Source organism: Manduca sexta, chromosome 16 (genome assembly GCF_014839805.1).
Source record: "Manduca sexta isolate Smith_Timp_Sample1 chromosome 16, JHU_Msex_v1.0, whole genome shotgun sequence".
Classification (NCBI taxonomy): Eukaryota; Metazoa; Arthropoda; class Insecta; order Lepidoptera; family Sphingidae; genus Manduca; species Manduca sexta.
The window spans coordinates 6,836,630-6,860,109 of NC_051130.1; the positions used below are offsets into that span (position 1 = coordinate 6,836,630).

Genomic DNA, 23,480 nt, shown 5'->3' on the forward strand with positions numbered 1-23,480 from the left:
TGTTGCTTTGATCTTCGAATCTGTGCTTCGAGTAGTGATCCATGTTTACTATACTATAATATTTCCTAATCTAGGATTGGAGTTTATATAGCGTTCTATCTTTTGCACTTTTATATGAAAGGGGGAGAATGCATTAACAAATCAGTGTAAATTATACCCAAAGATGTAGAGATATGATACACAATTGTTTTGTTTTCATCACGCCCTTATCACCAATTGGATAAGCAAATGTGCAACCAGGGCACCCACTTTTCGCCTCTATGTTCCGTACCATGATGTGATAGAGGGCGGTTTCACCATATCGGACACAAATTCCAGACTCCGGGCTTTATGTGATCGAAAAAAAATTTAACTTTGCCCGACCCGAGAAACGAACCCCAGACCTCAGCACTGCAGTCATACTGTAACTACGCCAGGCATTCAATTCAAATTTTATTCAGTATTTATGAATAAATTGTATCCCATTGATATTGTACTTGAACTTTATAAATAGTTTTCCAACGTATCTTATCTTCTTTATGATTATAGTGTGACGATTTTATTATTCTAATGTGGGCGAAATGACGTAAATAGAGGTGTGTACGTAAATAATCAATAGAGAATAGATAATTTTATGCATATAATATTATAATACTAATAATTCTCGACTCTAAACGCTAGTAATAATTGTATCATACATTGTTAATGTTGGCACATATAACCATTACGTATAAAATTGTAATAGAATGTCTGTAAATTATGGATAATAAAACTAATATGTGTGCTTTATCAGAGCAACAAAAGCCAAAACAAAAATTATAGAATCTTTGTCTATATTTAAACACGTCAAGCAAAAACTTCTGCATGGAATTGAATGCAGTTTCCACTGATATATAAGTAGAGATGTAACTTAAAATAAAGGCACCATTTGCAGTTTTCACTGATGTATAAGTGGAGATGTAACTTAATAAAATAAAATAAAGGCACCATTTGCAGTTTTCACTGATGTATAAGTGGAGATGTAACTTAATAAAATAAAATAAAGGCACCATTTGCAGTTTTCACTGATGTATAAGTGGAGATGTAACTTAATAAAATAAAATAAAGGCACCATTTGCAGTTTTCGCTGATGTATAAGTGGAGATGTAACTTAATAAAATAAAATAAAGGCACCATTTGCAGTTTTCACTGATGTATAAGTGGAGATGTAACTTAATAAAATAAAATAAAGGCACCATTTGCAGTTTTCACTGATGTATAAGTGGAGATGTAACTTAATAAAATAAAATAAAGGCACCATTTGCAGTTTTCACTGATGTATAAGTGGAGATGTAACTTAATAAAATAAAATAAAGGCACCATTTGCAGTTTTCACTGATGTATAAGTGGAGATGTAACTTAATAAAATAAAATAAAGGCACCATTTGCAGTTTTCACTGATGTATAAGTGGAGATGTAACTTAATAAAATAAAATAAAGGCACCATTTTATGCCGAGAAAATATAAAGCGGAAAGATTACTTTGGTTAAAAATCCTCACTCAGGCAGAGCTACGAGCAAAAGATAGTCCAAATTAAAATTATAAAAATAAATTTCTTTGTAATAAATAAACTCAAAAATTATTTCATTAATTTAAAAATATATTTCATCAGAAAGATACAGTACCCCTATGTACCATAAGATACTTTTGTCTCGGGAATGCACGAAAACGCGCACGTAGCCACGAGTAAAAACTAGTATTGTAACGGGCATAGCCACCTTCGGTTCAAACTTCGGCTTTATTTGGACATACACTGATATTGGCTCCCGATGACGATGCGTGTTCCAATAATTGGAGCCCGTGAACCCTTTCGTCAAAAGGCGCAAGCATTGAAAATCTCAGTACTAAAATTGTCTTAAAATTAGCAATATGGCTTGGGTACGCGACACAATACAAACGCTGCAACTTCATGTAAATTTTGACAAGTTAACATTTTGTAATCTTTTACATCTTTTTTTGTTTCAGTAGGCAAACAAACAAGCAGTCCGCCTTATGGAAAGCAGCATCCGCTGCGCATGGACTTTGCAATGCCTAAAGCACAGCCAAGCCGTTCTCTACCGGGAGTAATATACAACCATTTGCATAAACGATCCATTTTCAATCCGATTTCGAAAATGAAAGATCTAAAAAAAATTTGTTCTGATTGATCCATTTTTGAGATTGATCAAAAAAAGAAATCGTAATCGAGATTGGTTATTGGAAACGGTGGATAGTCCATTCCAACCTGCAAAAGTTTCACTTAATTATAATTATAATATGTAATAAAGCTTCTTAGTTCCTTGCCTTGTCTCTTCAAACTCACAATATAAAAACCATTGATGTCCACTGAATCCCGCAAATGCTTCATTGTTAAATTTCACGAAAGAGTAAATCAAGTCATTTACATTTTTCAACTCAATGAATTTCCCCAAATTAGCTTTTAATGGCCCTGTCGAAGGCTGTTGTGAAATAAAATACAAAATATTATTCGCACAAGATGTCAAAGTACAAAGTCATCGTACAGTCGGCCACAAAAATGTTAAACAAATTCTAATTTCTTGTACATATGATGAAACAATTTTTTTTATTGAATGATCATTATTTGAAATATTATGCATTCTCGATTTAAAATAAACTTTTCGTAGTTCCTTTTAGTGACGAAGAAAAATTCTTGGTAAGGACAAAATGATATACAAGCGGTTAAACGTTTTAAATTTGTTTATCTGCTTCTGTGGCTGACTGCACAATATTTAAAGCATATGTATAAAGTTGTTGTGAGTTAAGTATTATGTTTTTTAGACAAGAATAGGCCCAGCGTTTGACCATCTGCCAACCCCGAAAAAGGGAAAAATTCCGTAATTCTTTACATACACGCATGTGTATGTCGCCTGACCAGCAAAATAGAAAATCTACTTCTAAGGCGCCACTTCTGCTTTTTCATTTTAAACATTGTCAATACGATTTTAAGTTCCATATTTTACCACATAGCGAGGTGTTTTATTTGGCCAAGCTATGTGTAGGTCAATAATTAGGTTACGTTGGGGAGCCGATATGTTTACCCGCCATAAAAACTTGCATAACATAGTCGCCTAATCACGATAATGCCTCCGCAATAGGCTCGGTTACTGATTACATTGTGTGGACGGCCCATTATCACCACCTACACGAGTGCTGTGTTTTAATCCTACAAATCGTTTCATTAATTAAATGGATAAACAAACCTTACTATTATAGGAGGATAACAAACAAGGGTGTTACATCTCTGCCTTCCCCTGAAAAGAGGAAAATGTTTGATACATAATACATATGTAAGTTAGAACTAGATCGACCAAACCTAACATAATACACAACTAATATTTTTCGCACGCGATACGACTATCGCGCTGAGATGTTCACCTCTGCCTACCCCTGAAAAGAGGAAACGGTTAATGTTCAATTTCCTTAATAATAGCTACATTACCTCCATAACTACAGAGATATCACAGAATGATCGTCGTGCTATTCATAACTTTCTACTACAAATGTCTCCGTGACGTTGCTACAGATTACGGACCAGAAAATGAGCGACTCGACATTCATTTTGTTACATACCAGTAATTAATAAAATCTAATCCTTCTCATGTTTAAACGAAACGAATCCGCAGATATCATACGTTTATTCGGGTTAATCTGTTGTTAACGATCAGTTATGTTATTTGTCTGAGCCGTCATAGCTCGCATGTGCCCATTTTACATAAGCCGAGGTCAGATGCCTACAGGACGTTTCATGTAAGGATGACCTCTCATTCTAATACGCGACAATAAATATTAATTTCTGGAAATATTGTTCTTTTCTTGCTCTTTTACTAAGATGATTACCACGCCATGTTATTATTTATTCTTAACTAGCTGACCCGGCGAACTTCGTACCGCCTAACAGTCGTCATATTGACTTTAATATTTATACGATACTTACGTCACTCAATTGTTTTGCCTTCCCAGAACCCCTCCACTAACACTTAAACTTTATGGTATGGTATTAAAATTCAAATTAACAATTCAATGATGAGTATTGTTACGAATCTTTTGTTTGGGAATATAGAAAAGTTTTGTTTTTAGACTATTTCAGGCAATTTTTTATTTTTTTCTCTCCGTAAGTACCATCCTCGTACTTCAAGGAGTATTATAAAAAAAGAATTAGCGAAATCGGTTCAGCTGCTATTGAGATTTGCGTTTAGCAAGATATTCAGCGATTCATTTTTATATTATAGATGAACTAAGATTTGCATTGATTCCTATTTTAACTATCATCTATTTTATCAGCATCATCATTATCAGCCCGTTGCAGTCTACTGCTGAACATAGGCCTCTCCCAAAGTAAGCCACAGAGCCCGGTCTGTTGCTTTATGCATCCAGTCGCTGCCGAATACTATTCTACAAAAATCATAAAATCCAAGCCTACAAATTGAATGAATGAATGAATCCCTCCTAACCGAATTTCGGACACGACGGCCAATCTCAACGGAGATCAACCAGGTACGCAGGAAACATTATAGTGCACAGGTGTGTACGCAATACACAGGTGAACTCTCTGTTCCTTCACACTCATAGTTCGGTAAGACAGCAATCCTACGTGACCGGAGCGAGATCAGGCGCAGGACCATCGGCTTTACGTGCTTTCCGAGGCAGGGGGGTATCTCACCGCCAACGTCCTGACTCCGAGCTGCGACTGAGTAATTATCAAGATGAAAAAACCCAGTCACAATTATTTTGACCTGACCCGGGATTTGAATCTTGGACCTCAGCGCAGCAGTCGTACTTGTACCGTGTACAATTACAACTACGCCAACAAGGCAGTCAAAATTATTAAAGATACAACACTAAACGCTGTTAATAAGCATTTATGAACAAACCTACTTGGAAAATGTAATACCTGGTTATAAACATCTATTGCCTTATATTAAATCATATATATTTACAGGCTATAACGTCGCTGTGAAGGGACAATATGACAATCAACTACAAACAAATACTCAAACAATTGCCACAGTTCAAATACAAAGGAATGTCAACAAGAATATAACCGTATTCCTGTTGTTTATAAAAATTGTCTCACAGCAGTAAGATTTTACGACTTCAGTAACAAAAACGATACGAAATAAATTTTGGTAGGAAAAGCACGAATATTATTTTTGTTCTACGCTGAATCAATAAACAAAGTCTGTTGAATAAAATGTTTATCTTCTTTCCAATTACTTCTTGAGCTTGGAGTTGACAAAAAAGTAAGATATTTTCAATAAAGTTTTATGATTGGAAATAAATAAAAAATATATAACAACCGTATCCACCACCAATATCACCAGAATATATTCGCTAAGGGTTAACTTATGTATTTTATATCCTATCACCATATCACGTAATAATTTATGTGAAATAACCACGATAATTTGTAGTATGATCACATTGCAAACACAATACAATGTATAAAAGCATATATATACCCAAGGAACATTAAACGAACCAAGCCGCACTTCAAATGCACCTAAAACGCTCAATGAATGCATGGAACGCAGTGGGGTCAAACTACACTAGATTCAAATATACTTATAAAATTGTGGTCTGCATAATGCCCAAGATAATCGCTAGACATTAGTCCATCCATATCCCGCCCATACCACTGGTTTACCCGACCACGAAAATAAAACACCGCGCCATGTAAATATGATAATCTTGTACTGAAAATATTGGCTTTAAAAAAAAAGCAAAAGTGGCGCCCCTAAGACAGGTTTTGTATTTCTGGTCAGGCTATACATTAGCATTTGAGATCTTCATAGTTCAATAATAATCCGTGATCTTTGCGAAAACCACGGGAAACGCTAGAAAACTAATATTCCAACCATATTGCGTCGACTAATTTTACTTTCTACTAATCTCAGTCCTTTTACGGCATAGAGTACTTTAAGCCGTCGCGTTGATGCAAAATGGAAGCCGTTAAGCCGTACAGAAACCCGAAGAGAGGTTTAGAGTTATTTCGCTTCGCACCAACACAATTTCTGCAACAATACATCATTTCCTCGTTTCTCTTTTTCTAAAACTTTTCAACCCTTTTCCTGTTTAATTTCATTTCTTGACATTCTGTTAAGTGATTACAGTTATCTCTGCGTCGACTGAAACTTTGGCCATTATAAAAAAAAATACAAATACCGGTCAAGGTGAATGCTTCGGATATATTTCCTAGTCAAGGCCTCTGAATTTGTGGCTCCTATCTTTACCTTCGGCTAGTAAAGGGAAAATGGTCTTTTCCGAAAATATACATCACAGAATTTGAAATAATAAAAATTAAATAAAAAATTTGAACATGGCCTGTATACCTATATGTACTGACCGCAGGAAATCTGTTAAGATATTTCTAAAAAGGGGACGCGGGTGTAATGCATGTAAATCGCACAGTCTTGAGCAACTAGTAGTAAATAATACATTGAATATAGTTAATTATAATACCAAAAGTATTTTAAAATGCCAGCTTATGGGTTACGGAAGCCTGTTATCATATTAGGCTTATATTTTTAAAATCCTATGCTAGCTACCTTTGACATTGTACACCATTTAAATAATGGCAATATTGAATTATTATTGAATGTAGATAGCTAAACAATTAATTTTATTGTTACAGGTGCAGATCTATACACTGTGAACTAGTAAGTAAATTGTTCAATTTCTTTCATAAGTTGATGGTTAATGATGTGCCCAATTAAATTGCTTATTACAATATTTTTATATTTCATAATCTACCTTGTCAATAATTTCATAGTAAAATAAAATACGATACGTGAAATGTAAAATGAACACAGTTGACACTCTAATATAGTATAAATTTTACATCGTTTTAAAATTCATTTTCATTGAGTTTGTTGACCAACAAATCCTGCTATGGGAGTTGTAAACAAAAACTGCGAAACTTTATATAGACTCGTTAACGCACGAGCACACAAATGCCTCCTGCGTCTAGTTAATGCAAAATAACGAAACACTAATAATATTATATGAAGAATCACCATGATCTCAGGAAATATTTGAACATGAGACTAAGTTGTTGTGGAAAACATTTACAACGTGATACTAAGACGCCGCGTAGCCACTAACAACTAATTTCCGAACTGCAGTACTACGAAATTGCGTCTGCACGACGCCTCAATAAAATATTCGTACTATAACATGATACCGAATAAAATTTCGTGTTAGGAGATTCTCAAGGACTACATCGAAACTTATACATTTTATCAGAAATGATAGCACTGTAAAAAAATAGTATTACTGCGTATCTTTATATTTTTAGTACACACATCACGCTTTTATCCCCGTAGGGGTAGGCGGAGTTGCTGTCAATGCACCCACTATTCGGCATGTATTTTTGCCATGATGTTATAAGGAGTGAGCCTATCGCCGTATCGGGCACAAATTCCAGAGTCATGGCTGATACTGACTAGGAAAACCCAATATCAGTTCACCCGACCCGAAATTCGACCTTAGAACAACGGTCATATACGCAATACAACTAAGCTATTGAGGCAGACGAACCCAGTTCTGATGACGTAGATTTATAATTTTAATCCCGGACACGCTCTATCTATGCGCATAATTTCATCCAAATCTGCTTAGCAGTTTCGGTGTAAAATCTTTCCAAACTCCTATTCATATTTTAGGAATAGTTCGTCAGTTTTTCATCGCATCATCCCAGCATTATTCCATACAGACATTATAGAATTTTGCTTTAATAATTAAAGCATTACTATCAATCCTTCTTATATTGTAAATGCGAAATTTTTTGAAATGTTTGGATATTCGGATATTTGGACGTTTGTCACAAGTAAAAACAGAAACAGCTGCACGGATTTGGATGAATTTTGGTACACAGATAGACCATGCCTTGAATTAACACAAAGGTTTCTTCAGTCCCGAAAATTGGCAGTCATGGAAAAAAAAAAATCTGATGTTTTAAATAGAAGACACTGACACGCATCGTTTTGTGTTTTAAGAATTTCGAATGAGAAAAGCTATCCACGCGGACGAAACCATGAGCATAACTAGTATTTTATATTTATTTCATCTCCATAGAAGTCCGTAGGAACAGTTTGTAGAACAAAGTTATAAGAGAAGTGCGATACCGTGGAATCAGTTGTTATTGCAGTTTTATTGCTTGTCAAAACTTTCTACTGACACAGTTTGAAACCACAGATACAGATATAACAAGAGCTGGCAACTACAAATATTTTTTTATACAGCATACAAAATAAGCAGAACTCCAGATCAAACAGATCTAGAAAATATATAACTTTATTTAAATTCCATTGATGAAACGAATGTATTTCAGACACGTAAAGTAGGCATAACTATTTCGCTATTCCTTCCAATTATAATTATTTTGCTTTAATGGTCTATTTAATAAACGATTTATTTAATGGCATAATTAGGTACATAAAAAAGGTATTTAAGTTAGTTTATACATACTTTTAAAATAAATACTTTATTCACCGGTTAATACACATTTTTATTTAAATAGAATTGATTTATAACAAAGTTTTCGACGGAAATAAATTACCTCTAGTTACTGATAATACTTTTGGTGCATATTCAGCCTTTGAACACGAAGGACAATACCAGAGTAGCTGTCTAGACTTAAATAAGGGTTCAGACTTACGAAGACTAATGAATTTAGGCTACCTACATGTGTCCTGACTTCGGACTGAAAGGCACGACGTTCCAAATGGTTGCAAACTAGAATCCAGACTAATATTAAGATTCCTAACAAGGCCCACCATCCATGTTTTTAATAAAAATCGTACTACGGTTTTTTAAGAGTTCTTTTATAATACGTAGTGATATGTAGATTTTTTTTTTCTTTTATGAAACGATTTTAAAATGACGTGGTCCTTCTGGGTTCCGTTATCTGACAATTTGCAATAGATAATTATTTACTATTTATTCTTTTATTTTTTTTTTAACGTTAACGGTAAACTTATCCTCTGCACCTAATAGTAAATGCATTCATCCAGATAAAGTATCGATTGACTGGAGTTGATTACCCCTTACCCGTCGACATAATTTTGCCGGGTTGATCAAATTATTATGCCTCAAGGATTGATTTTTTATTCATCAGAAATGTTATTCATTAAATTTATTACAAACCGACGTAATAGAAAAGTAAAAAAAATAACTATTTAATTTATATAACTAAAACTTTTAATTTACTAACATTGTATTCTATGAAACACTTTTACGTTATAATTAAACAATCAGCCCAAACTTCAATTACTTACCAACAAAAGTTATTTAATCAGCTTTAACCTTTCGTTTTAACTGATGAGTATTATTTAACTTCTTGATGACCTTCATATTTAAACAGAAAACGAATTAGTTTTACCACATCGCCTGAAAGTTTTTCATTTGGAAATTCTGTGGAAAAATGCTGAAAATATTTGCATGACGCTCATGTAGATGAAATTTCTACTTAAACAGTATTAAAGCGAAATGAATTTCGTGACATCATAAATTGGTATCAATTTACATAATTCTGTACTAATGCAAATTGTATTATGAAATACAGTGAGATTTTAAAACTTGGCTGACGCTACTATCTATTTGATGTAAACCACTATAAAATATTTATTTATTTACGGATTACCAACAGAGTACACTATAAAGTACAATATTTTTAGAATGAGTTTGATAATTGCTACTCCTACAACAAATTCAGCTTGGCAAATTACAAGAACGATGTCTTACGTCATTAACAACATTAGAAATGTTTAACATAAAACACATTTACAAATAAGATTTGTCAACAAACAATTGCCGCTAAAATAAGTGCTGTGGTCATTGATGTACCAATTTCATAGTATATTATGTAGGTAATACGTAAGTCTTTGTTGTAATGTAAATAGAACATTGTAACTGCGCCAAAAAATAGTATAATAGGTATTGAATAGGATTCAATATAAGACGAGGTTAAGGTTTCAACAAGCTTATTGAGAATTATTATTTTTGAAGGTAGGGAGGAATCATTCAATCATGGAATCATTAATTAATAAGTAAAGTGACAAACCCACGGTAGGAGCCCGTTTGGATGAGGCCCGGCCAGCAGTAGGTACTTTACCATTAAAGTTAGCTGGTGCTCAAAAAATAAAACAAGGCGGCTTAATTCTGGTGACTGGCGAAATACGCAACTTCGATAGCGACATCAAATGTCTCCGTGTCTACAATCGTTTTTTCTTTACTAAAATAAACTTCAGAGGGTTTACTTTATTTTAGACAAAGAAAAATGAATTTCGATTAAAATTAATGTAGAACCATTTTGAAGTTTCGTATTTGTTCAACTACTTTTGTGACTGACTATATTAGATGAGTATAGCAATGTCCTTTGCCATGCGCGGACAAAAAGTATATCGAATAACTCAAACGTATTACGATGGAAATGTTTTTTTTTTTTAATACAGCCTATCCATCAAGCGCCGTATGACATGAGATGGAAAAAATTGCGATGCTTTCGCGAATAGTGAGTGATGATAATTAAAAGGCTCGGCATGAACGACTTTTTTTTATTTTTAACAGACTATAATTTCACACGTTGGTTGCCATGGAATTAGTTTCCATGTTTTACTGGTGTTAGAATATATTATATATCCACAACCAACATATACAAGGTGTTTAAATCCGCCTTAGTGGCCTACGTAAGTGTGTTGCGTTTCGGGATCAATCTGTGTGCATCCAGTTCCAACAGGCCGACATAAATGTGTCGACTGTCGAGGGGTAATCATCTCTTGTTAATCGACATTCTATTGAACCCCGCTCCACTTACCATCAGGTGGGATCAAGTTGGATATTCTGATAGATCACAAATACAATTTCGGAGCATAAAGCATCTGCTGCTATAAAAAAAAATGTAATAATCCGTCATATCTATGTCTAGTATTAAATATATTTAAATTCGTCATAAAATAATCTAAAATAATTTCATCAGATAAAATAATAAACGAGTAATACATCTTCCCCATCTTAACGGATAAAATCTTAATTAATCCGAACGTGTTTTCGTAATTAAGCAACATAAATGAACGATAACATATCCAATTATCTTGTAAATAAGACACACATTCGTACACAATACATGTCGGATTAATCCTTAATCCTCAATTAAATGACGCCATTCACAAGTCCAGACTCAACTGTTCCGGGCTATTAATTCAGATACGTCCCACGCTCGAAGCTTAAGGATGTTTACTTAGCCACTGAAGGGTGTATAGGGAATTGTGGTTAGAATTGACGTCATGGCTAGTGACTATGGATCTAATGGTAAGTAAATGAATGAATCCCTCCTAGTCGAATAACGAGCATGGCGGCCAACAGAGAGCAGCCGGGCACGCAGAAGATATTGTAGTGCATAAGTGTGTGCGTAATACATAGGTGTACTCTCTGTTCTTTCACTCTCATAGTCCGATGACTGGCAATCCGACATGACTGGAGAGATCAAGCGCAGGACCAACATGCATTCCGAGCCACAGCCGCCAACTTCCTGACTCCAAGCTGCGACTGAGTAATTTTTAACATGGAAAAAACCAGTTACGTTTATTTTTTGCTCGATTCAGGATTCGAATCCAGGACTTCCGCACGGTAGCCCGATTCGTACCGTGTACGCATTACAACTACGCTACCGAGGTAGTAAGTGCAGTGTGTTAGGGACCAACTGTAACAAGATTCTTTCCATCTTTCACTGATGACTACAAAATTGCTGTTAGTTATCCAAGGCAGAGCCCGACAGAAAAAAAATATGTTATAGTTAAAAAAAATCCCAAAAATAAGACTCCTTAAAATTTATTTGTACAACGCGTAAAGTGATAAAGATCTTTAAAATGTTACAAAACTTAAGTTTTAAAACTGTATACTAATTAAAAAAATATATTTTCATAATTAAAAGGCTTCAAAATATTATTACAAATTTATCTTGAACAAATATTTAACATCGCAATGAATACTCCAATCACAACACAGCAAACGTATAATTGCAAAACAATATTCCCAATAAAATATATAAGCCACATTATCATGAATTTTTATCGGGATTTAAACACAAGATATTGGACGGATTAAAAATAATTGACGAGAGATATGTACATACATGGCTTTGTGGCTGCGTACAATTTGTTGTTGTACCAATGCTGCGCCATTTGCGCGTGCAAACTAAAATGGAATGCAAACATAAGAGCATCAGTTTAGATCAACACTTCTAGTTGTTTTTCATAAAAATGCAAATCTGAATATGCATGTTTCAATTTATATTAAAAATACTAGAGATATGACTTTGTTTTTTTTTTGGTTGAATATAACGGACATATTGCAAAAATAAAATAAAATAAGACTATAAAATATTCTGAAAGAAAAAAATTATCTGATGGTCTTCCTAACCATCTTCCTCTAAAATTAAGTTCGCCTAAACTGACAACCAACACAGGTCGAAGTAGTGTAAAGCTCACTCTGGTTCATCCTTTTTAGAGTTATAACTTATGCGAACGTTTCATGTATGTTCACTTTTAATAACCAAAGAAAACAAATAATAATCATTGAATTCGTGGAAACAAAAAAATTGAACAAAAATAGTTATTTACGTAAACAGCTATTTCCGATGCCACACCAGCTAACATTTTGAAATTGAATCGCTTTTGTAAGGCTTCGCATATCTACTTACCCTACCTCCAAGTTGTCTTTTAATAAAGTTGATCAAGTACGTAACATCATAATATAATAACTATAATGAATGACTAGGACTTCAAAATCTCTTCTGGCTTATTGATATTTTTATTTACATTATAAACCATAAGTCTATTAACAGTATAAATTCCAAATTGAAGAACATCAATCCGCGGAGGGAACGATCAAAATTGTCATTTTGAGATACGAGAAGCAAACGTGACCTAAGCGAGATTGAAAATGGCTGTTTTTGCGTTAGACTCAGATCACAACCACGGCAAGCAGCCCGGCGAGTGCGTGCTAACGAGCTGTCTTTGCTTAAACCTACAAAACACACATGAGCTTATTATGTGGATGTATTGGAAAAGTACACAAAATACTACAAAATCCGTATCTTTATGTGACACAACGTTGTTAAAGTTTATAGGTCACAACGTACAAAAAGTGTGATAGAGGATGCTATTAATAATATTTCAAACATGAACAACAAGCTCTAAGTACCCTTCTTGGTACCTTCCAATAGAGAAGACAGTTCGTAAAGAGCACATACATCTAACTTATAAAAGAAACTATATTACTTACCTTTAAAATGCTTAACAAATTAATTTTATTATAATCAATAAGTACTTATACAAACTCCAAAAAAAAAAAAATATCCCCATGAGTTGACAAAATATGTTGAATTCGTTATGGATTCATATTTTTTCAAAATGTACGTTCCAGTATATAGAATACAAAAGAGATTTAATTCTATTCGCACTATTGTTTGAGCTTCGACGCCACGTCCCAAACAATCGGATGCGTTTTTATTGAGTCTTCGTATGTTAACTTTTCGGACAATTTTCGGCGTTTTGTTACTTTTTGAATGTCCAGTAACGAGTTTGCCGGTAAGTCTATTCCACAGAACAGTGATTTCGCGGTGTCCCTGTTATTGGTTTTTCGGGTCTGGAAACAGTTCGTTCACACAATGCTGCTAACTGTCATACTGATCGTGAAGGTGTCGCACACGCTCAGCTTATTAAGAAACATTACACTAGATAACATGAAAATTATTTATTTCGAAGTTTCTGAAGCAACTGTCATTATATTTTATGTTATATAGCATACGATTCATATAATGGTATGTTATCACCGCCGCCCATGAACATTTGCAATACAAGGAGATTCTGCAATGTAATACAGTTTCGTAGTCATGTAGTGTTCTCGGCAACAAGTTGAGAGAGTCTACACAACCTCTTACTAGCACTTTCAAATATCAATAAGCGAATCTTCCTGTACAAATAAAAACTAAATCGATTTACAATAATATTTTAGCATCGATTATCGATATAAAAATAGAACACCGAATTTGTATTTGCCAACAGCTTCGGCTTTCGCTAAAAAATCTGGAATTTACATAAAATATCTCGCGGATTATATACTAAAACCTTCTTGAAACAGCTTCATCCATTAGTGAAATCCGGGATAAAATCTATTCTATGTTTGCTCAGAAAATTGTTCCCAAACAAATGGAGGAGTTTGTAATAATTATTTTAAAATGTTATCAAATTACTGACAATCTATATATTGTTATGGAAGCGGACTGTTGTATAAGCGGCGATAGCCTAGTTGGTTGTGGAACGGACTGCCGAGACGAATGTCCGCAGCTTCAAATCCCAAGGGCACACACCTCTGATTTTTCTAATAAATTATGTGTGTATTCTTTGTGAATTATCGCTTGCTTTAACGGTGAAGGAAAACATCGTGAGGAAACCTGAGAAGTTCTCAATAGGAATTTCGAGGGTGTGTGAAGTCTACCAACCCGCACTAGGCCAGCGTGGTGGACTAAGGCCTAATCCCTCTCAGCAGTAGAGGAGGCCCGTGCTCAGCAGTGGGCAAGTATATAATACAGGGCTGATATTATTATTATATTATTATATATATTGTTATATAAGCACGGGAAATTGAGGCCCCTGTACATGATCCTACGAAGTAATGCTAAATGCTTGGGCTGTTCAAAATTTGATATACATAAGCTGATCTCGGAATGCGATACAGTTTCGTTGATCACTTTCGTTTTATGCCTTGTTATGGCAGCCGCTATCCAGGCCGATGCAAAATCCTATCACCAGCATATAAAAACCTTTTGCAAACCCACAACGCTTTTAACATTTCAACAATAAAAAATTAACAACGACCTCGCGATAGCAGAAGGATCGCGCGTAATCCTTTTATAAAATCTTACTTTGAACTCAATTAAATAATCATTGGGTTTTACGATACATCATTGCGTTGCGTCAATATAGTTTACGGATTGATGCATTTCGTGTATAAAATATTTTCGTTTTCAAATTATTTTCCGCTGTGTTATAATTAACTGTTGTTATTTTTTCTTTACTTTCTTGTTACCTGTATGAGGGTAGACTTGTAATGTGTGAATATTGAACTCTATTTAAATAAGGAATAAAAAGAAGATAAGCGAGCAGTCGAATGACTTTACGATAAGTAGTGATAAGGTATCGTCCGTGGATTCTAATACCAGAACCAGAACAGTACCCAGGTACTAGGGTACCAGGGTACATTGGCCAACATTAGAAGAAAGAAAGAAACAAAACGAAAAAAGCTAAACTGAGGTTGAAGTGTATTAATTAGTGCGCCATATATAGAGTACGGAAAATTACAATAATAAAAAAAAACAATCAAAAGTAACTTTCCAAAATAATATTCTAAACTCGAGGAATTATTATATATCGTCTTATTTGTGACTTAATAAACCTTCGGAAATTATCAAGATATTTTCTAGGAAAAAAATATTCATTTAAATGCAGAGACCGCCAAAACAAATACCTAGTTTTTCCATCGCAAAGGTAAATGAGAGCGAAACAAAAAGTTTCAAAGCGCGCGCTGTGATCAACAGGTGCTTCCAGCGAGTCCGCATTCACAATGGAAATACGCGGCCTGAGCACGGAATGCATACGATGCTCATTTATAGTTATGCGGTTTAATAACAATTCTGTCTATATCCATATTTTTATGTTATTAATCCATAAGTCTGTCTCTTGACTCTCTCTCGCTTTCACTGAGAGTGTCAGCTGGTGTACAAGAGCGCTCGCCATTTGATGAGTTGGCAGTATCCACTGCATTAAAACTATTTTACGGATTTTAACGCGGCTTTTATATTTAAATTTTCTCCCGATATTTCAAAGACTGCACATTTCGTGGTCACGGGGCGGACTGAGAAGTTGGTCATCAGTTACAATATCTACCTACATTTTACAATTATACATTTTTTTTAAATTCGATCAACGCAGAATGACGTCACAGTGCCTTGGAACCTAGCAGCTTGTCATTTAATTAAATGTAAAACAGGAATTTGGGGTTGTGCAAGCTTCCAAACATCTTCTATATTGAAATTCAGATGTTTTTTTAATTTAATAACCTCGCGAATCATCCTAGGTAAAAATCGGTGTTCTTTGACAAGGATTTGTAGCTTGTCTAGTTGTAGATAATGATTAGAGCTTACTTCAGAGTGTACGCTACTGTAGACTTTGTAGAGCGTCGAGGTTTGATGTCAGCTATTTATTCTTTTCACCGTTCGTTCCACTTCATTGCTCAGACGTTAACCTTAAACTTTAATATTTTCGTTCGTAATAGGTAATATATTGTAATTATAAACATGGAAATGAAATAAATGTATGCATAACGTATGTAATTATCCATGTAAACGTTTCTCGACGGTTGGTTGGTGACGATGGTTTCTCTATAACACCAAAATTAAATGTAACGTGGGTACGTTTATTAAAACCTTTTTTTTTTTTAAATAAAAGTACATTATCAAATAGCATTTAAACACAGAATATAATAATATCAATCCATTCAAAAGTGCACCCATTTTTATATTTTAACGCCGCGTTATACTATGCTGTGTTTCCTTCACATGAGTATAAAATTACTTCATAATAAATGCACATACAGATCACGTACCGCATATTCCTCATTTCCTGTGTATCAGCCTTTTGTGGTATAATATTGAAATGCATACCAAATTTGGTTAATGTGCATTTTTTAATTTTTATTAAAACCAACATCGTGGATGATACAGCGCATATCATATTAATATATGGGTACATCACGCAGGCGTTATGATATTTTAATATCGAACTGTATTATTTTATAAGGATATTTTGTGTGGCATCTATAAAAGAATTTTTATTTAATAATGTTGGAATAAATTGTTTTCGCTTTTATTATATTCATACTATATACTCCATACCAAAACTGGTCTATTATCAACTTAGTGCCCGACACATATTTATTACGGATCAATAAATTTAAGTAAGTATTTAAGTTTAGAATTTTCCAAACTAAATATCTAAATTAATATTAGGTACATATCTTAAAAAGATACGTCTAGATGTGTATTTGTTTTAAATATTTAATTAAATATTTTCATTCCTTTTAACTAATATCTATAAGTGAAGACTTACCGTTAACTGAATCGATCGATTCTAATTTGAGCTTTAATGTGGGCAGCATAAATACCTTTTGTCGGTTCCTGTATCAGAAGAGGCTAAGGCTTTATTAAAAAAATATTTTGATTTCATCAAAATTTTGTAGGCACGGGTAAAAGTGGACGTACGGAGCGACATAGTCGCGAAATAACAACCAAGCTCCTTAAATAAAGATTTAAAAAAAAACTATATCGATGTTACTCTTTATTGGTTAAAGCTGTTAGTCTTCCATATAATATGATAAATAAACGTATAATTCGAAATACATATAACAATAACGAAGAATAAACAGGTTACAAATCCCACTAACTCGTCTAATAGCTACTTAAAGTAATTTATTAAAAATATCTTTGCTCATTTCTACTCGCATTCCACGCAAACTAAACAATGGGCTTTATGTGACGTTTCCATGTCAGTATTCTACCACTCGTCATTGTTTACATGTAACATACACAATACGTATAAAGTATGCATGGACGCATTGATTTGTCAGATTAGTATTAGCTCGCAGCTTAGCCTATGTGAGTCGTGTTTGAATGTTTAAAAATAGATTTCATTTAATTCCTAAAGCAAGTGATCCAAGTATATATCGTATCCCTGCAACATATACACGCAGATTTTTAATGATAACATATATATTTTTTTAAATGAACTATTCAAAATAATAATATCAGCCCTGTATTATATACTTGCCCACTGCTGAGCACGGGCCTTCTCTACTACTGAGAGGGAATAGGCCTTAGTCCACCGCGCTGGCCTAGTGCAGGTTGGTAGACTTCACACACCTTCGAAATTCCTATAGAGAACTTCTCAGATGTGCAGGTTTCCTCACGATGTTTTCCTTCAGTTTTCACGATAAATTCACACAGAATGCACACATGATTTTTTTAGAAAAGTCAGAGGTATGTGCCTTGGGATTTGAACCTGCGGACATTCGTCTCGGCAGTCCGTTTCACACCCAACTAGGCTATCGCCGCTTTTTTTTCTATTCAAAATATTTCCATTTAACTGCCCCTGTGTGTTGGTATTTGAATATTTAAATATTATTGAAATCACAATTTCATTCTTAAGGCAATTGGTAGAAGAAGTTAAAATGACATTACAATTTGATTTTATCGTATCCCTACAACACATAAGAGCTGAATTTTGTAACATCAGTTTTTTAAATGAACTATTCAAAACATTTACAATTATCCCATACGAATAAAAACTAGAATCGCGAACTCTCGCCGTATTTGTTCGCTCGTAGTTGTGTAACAAACTAACGTGGGTTAACTTCGAGGCACGGCGGGTTGATGAATGTTTAATTTCATTCCATCCCCAAATATGGACACACTAAGAAACTAACGAGCCCCGCGTGAATTAACGTGTAATTTAATTTGTAGCGCGTTTAATATCGCTTAATCTGTATTAATTATATGGTTATCGTATTTTGCCGAAATAAAGATGCTAATACACTATCGTTATCGCAAAAGTAGCTAGACGTATAAGCGTGCATTTAGTTGGTGCTAACGTTCTATGGTTCATTATGTAACACACCTTTCATATTGAGCACATATATTAGTCCTGGACAAGTTAAACGTCGAATGCAGTTTTATCGAATATAGAAACTTACTTATCAGGTATGATCTGGAAGTACATCACTAAACTCCGGCCATACAGCACGCAGAGACATTAATTGTCGCTTCCCTAGGCACACATTCTAATGCGTATACCTCGTGGTTGTAACTACACATTGAGACTTATGAGAACTCGAAAACATTTCCAGACCTTCTCCCCTTCGCCCAATTTAAGAAGGTTCCTTTTTCTTCCCCCATACTTCCCTTGCCCAGATACCCTTCCCAACTTTCCTCCAGGGCCCTGCAGTCGTTAAGCCGGGAGATTCCACTATCCCATTTGCAGGTTTTTCCCAGGGTAGATTGCGGGGTCCAATACACGAAAAAAACTCAGAGCTCACAAAGTAAGGCATCACTGGACTAAAGTGATACGACTTAGATTTGTAATGATACATTTTAAATAACAACCCGAGAGTACCTTCGTTCCTATCATATAGGGCCGTAAAATTTGATATCCAAGCGACAATCTTCTTAATTTAGAGTGCGGATAAAATTAAGCATTTACTGACGTCTGATTGTGCAAGATTGTACCATAATTAGCTTTACAACTCATTCATAAATATTAATTATGTTGAGCGTTGACCGAGTAACTCGCCGCAAACCAATTGGTGTCTGTGAAAATCGCCTTAGATATCCTCTCTAGTTCGGCCAATTAGTAAGCAGGCTTTGTTAGCCTGTTTCGAGAGATATGATAGCCTTTAATTACTGAGTCCAGCCGTCATATGACTCAGCACGTATTTCACTACATCTGACTTGAAAATACTATTAAAACCAGTCTCACATTTGAGTACGATTTTAAGTAGACGTTTAAAGTATTAAATTATTTAAAAAACTTGAGCTGTTATTTGAGCGCCAGTTTTCAGCTGAGTCGACGCTGTTTAATAATCAATACTTAGTTGCCAAATTCGTTATATACTGTGACTAAAGATACTTGAGATGTTGTTGATATCTGTTTATTATGTAGCGACGATCTTAAGATGGTGGCTTACTTGACGGGGTCACAGGCATCTTACAGGCACTTTAGAGCGAAATTAAGTCTATTAATGCGACCCTATTTCCTAAGTAATTATGACTCATCCATCCGTATTCGTATAAATTCGATAAATTGTGAAGTCATAAAATGTTTGCAAGATGTAAAAGAAGGCCTTAACAGTACTTCGTTATTTACGTTATAGCAATGCAACGGTTTTTGGGCAAGTGTGGCGTTTTAAACCCGCAAGCAAATAACCTGCCGTCTCGTCATTCAACTGGAAAAAAAAACAATACATTAAAAATAAGTGATACTTATAAAAAGTGATACATAGCGGCCATAGCCTAAATGGGTGTGGAACGGATTGCCGAGACGAATACATACTAAACTCGCACTTAATAAGATATATGTTAAAAATATACACACGTGTATATATATATATCGTCTATGAATCTAAGCAAATCATCATTCCCGTAGTTCAAAATAGAGGATGCCTGCAACTAACAGTAGGATATAGGTAATACATAACTGACCACTATAATATAATATATAAAACAATCAGAGAAACCTTAGAGTATTCGCACAAATGGTAAAACAATTGTATTCGGTTCTTAACTTGGTATAAATCACTTGCACCATTGTTTATATATTTTGGTACCAATAATAAATTTCCTTTGTACTATTTACAAAGTAATCTGTTTATGTATAAACATAATGATTTACAAGTTTACTGGTTAACTGATATACAATATTCAAAGTGCAAATAACCAACTTGGTTCCGTAAATATTTGCATCAAACAAAATGCAATACAAATGTTTGAACAAACATTTGATATTATTATCAAAACGTTTCTTCGTTCAATAAACAGTGAAAACGTAAGCATTATCATAATTTAAAACAATATCATAATTTGAAACGTCAGGAGAAAATAATAATATAAAACACCGCAATAAAATCCGGAAAATAGTTTTATTTGAATGTCTAACATTCACGTAAACATAACAAATCATTATCATAATTTAATTTTTAATTTTAAAGTCTTTATTGTAACATCTAAGGCAGAGAGGAAAAATAAATATACAGTAAAGACTAGGCTAAACAAGAAGAAGTATAAATGGCGGTCTTATTATTGGTGATTTCTTCAAGAAAATAATTGTTTACAACTATGAGCTATACGGCCGGTCGTAATGGTTACTGGTGTAATGGCTATTTCTCATACTATTACTTAAACTGATTTTGTAAAGAGCAATATTAGAGTTTCTTGCCCGTTCTTCTCTGACGAGAACAACTGCTTGCCGCACACGTAGTAGAATTTATATTGACAGAATCTAAATAATGTGTAACATTTTACAGGTTCAAATAGATTATTTCATTTCATAAACATCACAATAACTATCCTTCCTTAAAACTTCGTATATTTACAACGAAAGAGTATAGACGTGATGTTTCGATATAAGGGAAAATCGCTTTCGGCTCAGCAATAAAATAAATTTAGGACCAATAAAACCTACAATAGCTTTGATTTCCTTTTATTGCGTCTACCATACGCGTCACTCGACACTCTAAACTCGGAACACTCCAGTGTTTTACATTATCAGCCCATGTGTATCATTGATCGGGACCTTCGGCAACATATTGATATTTAGACATTATTGAACCAAATAAAACAGGTAAAGTAATTTCGTCTTTACGACTTTGCAAATAAATGTTTCACTGGAATATTATGCAGTCTAACTGGTATATAAGACAGTTCCTTACATAACGTAGATGAGAAAGATTTTTGAAATTTATCTCCTTTAAGGGTTATGTCTCCTTTCGACAACCAGGATTGTTGTATTCCGGTTTGAAGGACATTGTAGCTAGTGTAACTACTGGACATAATAAGACTTAAAATCTCATGTCTCAGAATAGCGAGCGCAAACAATACTTAGTAATTCAAAGTGTTGAATGGTGTTTCCACTGTTTATGGGCGGCCGTATCGCTTACCATCAGGCGAACGGCAAGCTAGTCCCGCCATTCAAAACAATAAAAAAAGACCTCTTGTTTGAAAGGCAAATCATAGCACGCTGCGCCATGAGAGCCAATAGATATCCATTACCTTGCACGTTGCTAAGATAACAATGGCTACGTCTACGTAGGAAGTGATAAGAACATCTAAAGAAAATTAAGGTGCCCAGGGATTTTAGTATTCAAGAGGCACCACCGCTCCGTATAACCAAGTTAATTAATAATATTAGTTTTGATAACACGCATCCCTGTCACGGTTCGTTAACATTGCTGTAATAAAGACAATAAACTATGTAACATATGTACACAGATACAACGGTATTGCGCTGAGAAAACCATAACTTTGATATAATTCGTTATTAAAAACAAAATGATATAGATTTGTTTTATGTATACTGTTATATTTTTTATTGTACACCTTTCTCTGTCTATCTCTGCACTACTCTAAGCGATGTAAATAAATCAATAAAATTTTAAGTATAATTGGCATTTGACTTAAAACGTAAAGCTAACATTTACGAGTATCCCACGCACTCATTACTACTTCATTCTTAAATAAAATAGATAACGGAAAATACCCTACAAGCAATATCAAATATAAAATATAAAAAATTTACCAAATGCTATAAAATAAGTATAATTATATATTTTTTTCAAACAACACTAATATATTTTAATGTCAGCAAGTTAAACAAGTACCAAAATTAGTACAGCAACTTTCCGATATATTCACAATTAAAAATTATTTAAAATTAATTTTATTTCATAAGGTCTGACATAATGCAAATTGAGTATAAAGTAGCGCTTGGAACAAAACGAGATGACCGCAAATTTCGTAGAAAGTTCGGATGATTTAAACAGCAACTCAAACGGTTAGAACTGATAAAACATTCCTAAAGACCAGATTCAACAGAACTTGAATTCTGCATGAACTTCTCTTTTGTTCTCAGTAGAACTTGTACTATTAGAATGGTTCTGAGTTTGCATTGTAATGCAGCGCTGTTATAGCGCACCTTAGACAGGTGGACAGGTGGAGGACATATAAACTAAATAATATGCAGTTTAGTTTAACGATCAAACTCGACGAGAGAACTAGGTATGTCCAAAAGTCGCAGCTTCATACTCGAATACAAGTTTGTCCTTTTCGTCCAACAACACCCAGAATATTTTTTGGATTACGGAAAAATTCTTAAACTTACAAGAAATTAATAAAAAAAAACCCTACTAACATTATCAGCTTGGAGTCTGAAATTTGTCCCTAATATGGCAATAGGCTCGTCCCCTACCACATCATGAGATGAAATATATACAGCGAAAAGTGGCTACAACGTTTGTGCCTCTGTCTATCTATTTGGGCATTACAGGCGTGAGTGACTATCTGTGCTCAATTCTGAACTAAATACAGTTTAAAATACAGTTGAGCTTATTTCATTATTAATATCACAAGCCGCATAGAGTCCACTGCTGAACATAGATTTCCAGCATAATTGTTTATGTTTAAATAAATTCAAAAGTCATTACCATCTATAAATATTATAAAAGAAAGTCCACAAACTGTATGTCTGTATGTGATCAGTTTTCTCAAAATCTACTGAACGGATCTTAAGAAATTTAGTATGGAGATAGTTTAAGACCCTGGGAAGGTTATAGGCTACTTTCTATCCCGGGAAAATATAAAG

The 23,480-nt window shown here is 34.2% G+C and overlaps 1 protein-coding gene across 4 annotated transcripts in view; it reads left to right on the forward strand.

The window, feature by feature from the left end:
* Window positions 1-23,480, forward strand: part of LOC115452421 (diuretic hormone receptor-like) — a 179,098-nt gene that overhangs the window by 91,089 nt on the left and 64,529 nt on the right. For all 4 annotated transcript variants that reach the window (XM_037439457.1, XM_037439458.1, XM_037439459.1 and 1 more), the window contains exon 3: window positions 6,650-6,674. The gene's annotated coding sequence lies outside the window, so the exon portion shown is untranslated. The remainder of the gene's footprint in view (window positions 1-6,649; window positions 6,675-23,480) is intronic.